A 7,636-nucleotide genomic window follows, 5' to 3' on the forward strand; every position below is an offset into this window, starting at 1 on the left:
GGGGGGAGCTCCTCAACCCCCTGATCGGCCCTGCTCTGTGCGTGACAGGGGGTGGCATTGCAACCTCCCGATCCGCCCTGCTCTGTGCATGACGGGGCGGCGCCCCTACTCCCCAATCGGCCCTGCTCTGAGCCTGACCAGGGGCTGCACTTAGGGATTGGGCCTGCCCTCTGCCACCCGGGAGCAGGCCTAAGCCAGCAGGTCGTTATCTCCTGAGGGGTCCCAGACTGCGAGAGGGCACAGGCCAGGCTGGAGGACCCCCCTCCCCCCGCCCCCCGAGTGTACAAATTTTTGTGCACCGGGCCTCTAGTATTTATATAAACTACCTTAAATCCTGTCTGGGACAAAAAAGACTATCGATTAATTTATTAAAGCTAGTAAGGCAAGTGTAGTTTTCTCCTGGCTATGACATGTCCACTTGCTATTTGATTTTTCAGCTATAAATATCAAATAACCATTTTTTTTCTTTTTCTAAATATACTAGAGGCCCAGTGCACAAATTCATGCACGAGTGGGGTCCCTCTGGGTGGCCTGCAGGGATTGACTGAAACCTGTTGTCCAACGCCGCCTGCAGCTCCTACCTGCCGCTCCCGCTCATCCCGGCCCCACTGTGCCTGCCGTGGGCTCGTGCCCAATCAGAGCCGATCAGGAGAGGCTCGTGCTGCCGCAGTAACACTCACCAGCCATTAGTCCTGCATCTGGTGCCCTCCCAAGGGGAGTGGCCTGCGGGATTGGGCTGAAACCAGCTCTCCTACATCCCCTAAGGGGTCCCAGATTGTGAGAGGGCGCAGGCCAGGCCACAATCGGTGCACGATCAGGCCAGGGAGGGACCTCAGGTGTGTCCAGCCCATCTAGTTCAGTCCCAATTGGCCGGACCCCAGCAGCAAGCTATCCTACCGGTCAGAGCATCTGCCCCTTGGTGGTCTGTGCATGTCATAGCGACTGGTCGACCAGTTGACTGTCTGCCCCCTGGTGGTCAGTGCACATCATAGTGAGTGGTTGAGCAGCCTTAGCATATCATTAGCATATTACACTTTGATTGGTTGTTTGGTTGTTCTGCTGTTCGGTATATTTGCATACTACCCTTTTATTATATAGGATTTTTATGATTTCAGAGAGGAAGGGAGAAGAGAGAGATAGAAACATCAGTGATGAGAATCATTGACCAGAATCAAACTGTGAGCTCCTGGTTCATAGATTGATGCTCAACCACTGAGCCACGCCAGCCAGGCCCATTTTTTTTCTTAAGTGTGACATAGCGGTTAAAAGAACTTTAGCAAAAATAGCATAAGAGGCTTTGAAGTAGAAGGATTTGGGCGGGAATCACCATCAACTGTGTCCATGCACAAGTTTCCAAGAATCCCTTTTTTAATCTTTGAAATGGAGGGTGCAGGTTGGATAATTTGAGGATGAAATGAGATGAGTTAGCTCAAGCCCCAGCACAGCCCTTGGTGTTTGGTGAGCACTCAGTGCGTACCTAGCAGCCCCGCTGTCCTTATTCTTCCTGCTCTGCATATGGAAACAGGAACCCGCCCACTTCTCCTGCGACTGACAGTCTAAAATAATCACACAAATCAGATGTGACTTATGCCAAATGGACAGCCCAGATGAAAGCTTGTAAGAAGTGGGGCATTAGCAACCATTGGGCACTCCGAAGCTGGGGTTTGAGGGGGCAGCAGGACTTAAGGGATGAAGGGGACTGAGGCCCACGAAGAACCCACGGCAGGTTTAGAATAAGAAGCTCCTTGGTGAGGGGGTGTTCGGACAGAGTGTAGAGGGGCTGGGACTGGCACAGCTGCTGGCCGGCCTTCAGGGAACAGAAAGTCTTCCAACCTCCTTTCACTCCTCCTTCCCAGCCTGGCCGTTGCTGGTCTGGGAAATAATAAGCTTTATCTTAGGAAAACAGACTTGGGTTCTAGTCTCAGTTTTGTCATTTATTAGCTTTGTGACATGAATGAATGTTTAGCTTCCCAGCCTTCATTGCTTTTTCTATACATTGGTGGTAGTAATAGTACCCCCTCACACTGTTGCCTTGAGGATCCACTGTGAAAATGCCCGTCTAGCCGTTAGCTTAGTGCCGGCAAAGGCATAGTAAACAGTGGCTGCTCTCCCTCGCTCCCTGTGCAACAATGGCCATTATATTAGCCTGTAGACCATCTCTCTGGTCACTTTCAGTGAGACCAAAGCTGTGGTTATTTGTGTTCTCCAACACGATGTGTTGTATGCTCTTTGTTCTTGTTCTTTATCCCTTTCTTTTGTCCTTGAACCTCTCTAACAATGCCAGGCCTCGTTATTTCAGAACAGAATTTAAAATGCTTGGACAAGCTGTGTTTACACTTCTGTTTCTTTTCCAAAAAAGAAAAAAAAAAAGAAAGGCAAGAAAAGAAACTCTCAAACAAGTAAGACCTGTTTCAGAGTTTTCCTTTCCTTGAAAAATGGTGAACTGAGGAAAGCCGTGTGGGATCCACTTTGCCCCATCAGGGTATTTGGTTAAGAAGGTGGTGTGCCTCAGAAGTAAGATGGGTACTGTGTTGTGTAAATTGTAATGCTAACTATGCATTTATATGGGAAAAAAAGGAAAGAAAAACAGTGGATCTTCCAAATCCCTGGGCAGCTCTAAACTGGTTGCTTTCTGAAGTAGAAGAGGTGTTGCTCACCTGGGGGCCTGAGCCCTCCTACCTCTACCCAGACTTATTAATGGCCCTGCAGTCCCCTCCCCTCCTTGTCTCAGGAAGCCGTATTTTATGTATTTGAGCAGCCAGTGTTCTTTTCTAAATTTTTTTTTAATTTCACCTGACTCTTTTCCAATTAGTTGCTGCTCACCTCAAGGGAACATAATTAAGAGTGCTCAAGTTATCTGGAGGAAAGGAATTAAACAAATTGTGAAAGCGCCGTAATAATGTACGGGGACTGCAGCGCCATTAATAAGTCTGCAGCATCCATATTCATGCCTGATCATTGCTAGGAATGAGCTCATGCTGTAGGACTTACCTGGAAGAGAAATGGTGTATATTCCACGCCCAGAGTTCGTAGGATTGGGTGAATATCTCCCTTGGTAAATCAGCACTGCCTTCTTTCCTTTGGCTGAAATACTGAGTGTGTGCTGTAGGGCACCTTGAACACAGCATGTGCTTTCAGTCCAGCAGCCCTAAATTTGAATATGGCTCTACTATTTGCTAGCTGTGTGACCTTGGGCAAGTTACTTTACCTTTCTGAGCCTGTTTCCCATTCTGAAAATGCAGAAAATAGTGCTACCTTGAAGACTTGCCTTGAGAATTATGGATAAGTAATGCATTGAAGCAGCTGGGTTAGTAGCTCAATAAATATGAGGTCCTTTTCCCATTAAGAGGATTCAAACTGAACATACATTTCAGGTAAAGGTCATCATATTGTCACTGCTTGACACCAGCAATGGAACCCCTTTCCTTTGCAGGAGAGAAGGGAAAAAGAATGGCTTTTACTCTTCCAGGATGTAACTGATGAAGTCAGTACAATAGTTCCCAGAGAACAAAGGCCTAGAACAGATATACCCTAATCTGCTATTCAGAGATGTACAGTGGTATCCCACAATCGCTGTTAGCCACAGGGTAGTTGTGACACAATTGTCATGGCCTGCCTATGCATGGACTTGGTCATACTGTTAATATTATCACCACTTTAATGATGTGTGTTATTGGTTCTGTACATGTTGTGTCTAATTGTCGTTTAAAATGTCTGCAAAATTGCACTCAGATTCTGCATTGAAATGTAAAGTCACTGTGAATGCTGAAAGGTTCCAGAGCAGAGAATACAGTGTTTTTTTGCTATTAGTGAAACAGATATTTGAATTCATATTTTCTTGAAAAGCAACAAACAAGTTCTTTCTGGGACCTAATAAAGGAAGATAGTTTTTAGTAGATGAAGTTTTATTATGTTTTGTTACCGAGATACCCTTGAGAAAACGTGGACATCTTGATGACTCTGAATCAGAAAATGATTCAGGTGAGTCAGACTCTGAATGTAAAGAGCTTTTTTAGGAATAGCTTAACTCATTTTGCTCTATTTTCCTTTTAATGTATGCCGAAGAGTGATAAGTACTTTTTAAAATTTGTCATCCTACATGATAAGAAAGTAATAAATCAGTTTACTTGGTAGTTTTTGCCTTCTTGGTAGTACATAAAATCAAGAGTAAATGCCTGGCCAAAGTGGCTCAGTTCATTGAGCATTGTCCTATGCACTGAGAGGTTGCCAGTTCGATTCCTGGTCAGGGCACAAACCTGGGTTGTGGGTTTGATTCCCCAATCAGGGAGCATTTAGAAGCCAACCAATTAATGTTTCTCTCTCTCTCTCATCAATGTTTCCCTCCTCTCCCCTCCCCTTCCTTCCTGCCTCTAAGCATGTCCTCAGGTGAGGATTGTTCTTTAAAAGAGTAAATGTTGCCCTAGCTGGTTTGGCTCAGTGGATAGAGCGTCGGCCTGCGGACTGAAAGGTCCCAGGTTCGATTCCGGTCAAGGGCATGTACCTTGGTTGCGGGCACATCCCCAGTAGGAGGTGTGCAGGAGGCAGCTGATGTTTCTCTCTCATCAATGTTTCTAACTCTCTATCCCTCTCGCTTTCTCTCTGTAAAAAAAATCAGTAAAATATATATTTTTTTAAAAAGAGTAAATGTTGTCATCTGAAGAAAGTGATAAACAACCCTACTGAACTCAGTAAGTAGACAGGTGACAGGGGAGTGTGCTGGGAGTGAGAAACCCATGTGTAGAGAGGATGCAGGTCTAGCACCTCACATTCATCATGGAGTCTCAACCATCCTCACCAAGGTTTGCCATTTATCCATCAGAACCAGGCAGGAACAGAAAACCATTCTTTTGGCAATAAGAAAATGGGTCCAGAGGTGCCAGCCACGCCAGAGGCTCAGAGATAACCCATTTGGACATGATGACAGTCACTTACTGAGCCTACCATGTGCTGCTCCTATGGTAGGCGCTTTATTGATTATCTCTAATCCCTGCAACAGTCCTGAAGATTTCCACTGGGGCAGGTATTACTGTTTTAGAAAACACACTGCCAAAATATAACAAAAGATGTAACAAACGGTCCTGCCCTTTGACTTAGTAATTCCATGTTTGGGAATTTGTGCACATGATGTTGTTTTTCATTGAATGTAACTTATAATGAAAAGATGGAAGGGACTTAATGTCTAATTCTAGGAATAGGGTTCAATAAATTAAGTACATCTATACTTCGTGGAATATTACACAGTTTTAAAAATAATAATCACAAATATTTTATAAAATATGGGAAATGTTAATGTAGCCAAGGAGAAAACAATAAAATGCATGCACTCTATAATTTCAAAGATATAAAAATGTTTGTTAACATGGCCAGTATTGGGGGAGAATAATACAAAAATAAAAGTAGTTGTGTTAAGATGACATGATAATGGGTGAGTGATTTTTCCCCCAAGGAAAACTTCTCTCAGCAATAAAAAGCCATAGAAAACTTGTTTCAAAGAAAATGAGTCAGTAGCAGCAATGACTATTGAGGTATATTGAGAATAGAAATTGTTTTCAGAACACACCTAGAACTACCCAGTTACATATTTACTACTTTGAGATGTTAAGGAGATTCTGGGTTTCTTTTTTTCCCCCTTCTTCCCCTTGGAATTTGTAATTAGTATATCTGCAGAGCAAAAATGCAGTAGATTCAGGGAAGTGTTTGAGGCTTTGTAAGCAAATGACGACAGTGTAAAAGGTATTTGTCTAAATTTGCATTCGTATAAAACATGGAGCTGCTGTGATTTCAGAATAAATGTGTTTTAAATATTTTCTAAATACAGAGCTGTTGCAGCCCTAACAATACTTGGCTAAGAAACTACATTTCTATCATAGGCCATTGTTACTCCTTGGAAAATAATTGGGCTTTTAAAAAGGCCCCCTTACCAATACTGAGGAATGCGTCCACTTTGTCCCTTCTTGCATCTGCAGTGCTTTCTGTAAGACTCCTCTTCCTCTCTTTCAGGATATCATTGTTTTTTATTGCAGGACAAAAGGGCATGGCATTAAAACCGACATATTTAGAATTCTAGAAAATGTTTCTTTTTCAGATAAGAGCCTGTGTTTGTGTTAAATTATACAGAGTCTTTTGCTGTACGTGTTTATTTTCACCGCTTTCTCACAATTGTTGGAATGTTTTTTTCTGTGCATTAATTCATTGATTGGAATTTCAGTTTAGAAATACTAATTAAAACTCAGCGTTGTTGGTCAATTGCAGTATCAAATGTAGGAGCTAGAAAAGTTGATAAGATTTGATTAAACATTATGGATTTTTTTTCTCCCTTCTATGTGTTAGGCTGTGCTCTGGACACATTAACAAGTGGCCATTTTTCTGGAATTCTGCACTCTTCCTGCTTCCTTTCATTATATTAGGCAAGGTTCCACTAGATGAGACATTTGTACTCCTAAGACTTCCTGCCAGGGTTCAGACTTTGTATTTTTGACATTGAAGCTGTCGTTTTCCTGAAGCTACTTAATTAGAAACACATTCATTTCAGTGTACACTGGAAAAAACTTGGACAGCAGAGCCAGGCACACTGGGAAGTTTGAGCATTTGTGTAGCTGGCAGCTAAACTAATGGTTTACAGTTTAAGGGGAAAAAATATCGTAGGGCATTTCCTTGCCCCTGGAAGCGAAGAGAAGCTGAATGTGCACAGCAGATACCTATTTTTAAAAGAGAGAAGAGGAAGAAAGAAAAAAGACAACTCCACTTTCACTGCAGTTGTGTATATAATTCTTTCTTCAGCTATTGTCAAATACAAAAGTCTTCTAGGAGAATAGTTCCCAAACTGTGCTGCTAATATTCAAGTCTGTTTTACAGGCTTCCAAGATATATTACTGCTGAGATCTTAGTAAGGAGGACATTTTATATTCTGGGGAACGATTTTTGCTTGAAGAATTTTATTTGTCAAATGGTAATGAGGGAATTGTGCCCTTTCTTATTTTTAAATGTTTGAGCAATTTTAAAATGCACAACTGATGTTTTAAAACCTTCATTGCCTATCCATTGCTTCAGGATAAAAGCCTAAACTCCTTAGTATTAAATTGGAAGCAAACCTCTCCTTTCTCATTTCTTACCACTCCGTGTTTCCCCAACCCTGTCTTCAAGAAAGCCAGCCTGCAGGTCTGCTCCCACTCTCCCAGCTGCCCCAGAGGAAAGGTACCTGGTCACCTCAGTCTGAGCCAGATATCTTATCTCTAGGCTCATAAAATACCCTTTGCACCTTTCACAGGATGTATCACATATATATGTATCACACTGGAGAGACATAGAAAAATTGCCAGTCGCTCCCTCCCTCCCTACTCCTTGACCTCCATCCCCTACCCCCAAGAAAAAGGTCGTGTAGGAGGTGGGCCTGGGGATTTTAGGTTTGGTATTACAAAGTCTGTATGGCACAGAGGAAGAGACTTTGAAGTCAAATTCTAGGTTTTCCATTTACTTTGTTCTGTGGCATTAGATAAACTCTCTGGACCTGTCTTCTCATTTGTAAAATGGAGATAATACCTACTTTGTATAGTTATTGTGTGGATTAGGAAGATAAATTTGAGCTTCCTTATATAATGCTCGGCACATTTGTCATTGGTAAGTAACATCATAAGTG

General features: G+C 42.7%; 1 protein-coding gene across 1 annotated transcript in view; it reads left to right on the top strand.

Annotated features, from left to right (window-relative positions):
- The window catches only part of DENND1A (DENN/MADD domain containing 1A), a 455,803-nt gene that overhangs the window by 255,288 nt on the left and 192,879 nt on the right, over positions 1-7,636 (top strand).

This window comes from Myotis brandtii, unplaced genomic scaffold (genome assembly GCF_000412655.1).
Source record: "Myotis brandtii unplaced genomic scaffold, ASM41265v1 scaffold658, whole genome shotgun sequence".
NCBI lineage: Eukaryota > Metazoa > Chordata > Mammalia > Chiroptera > Vespertilionidae > Myotis > Myotis brandtii.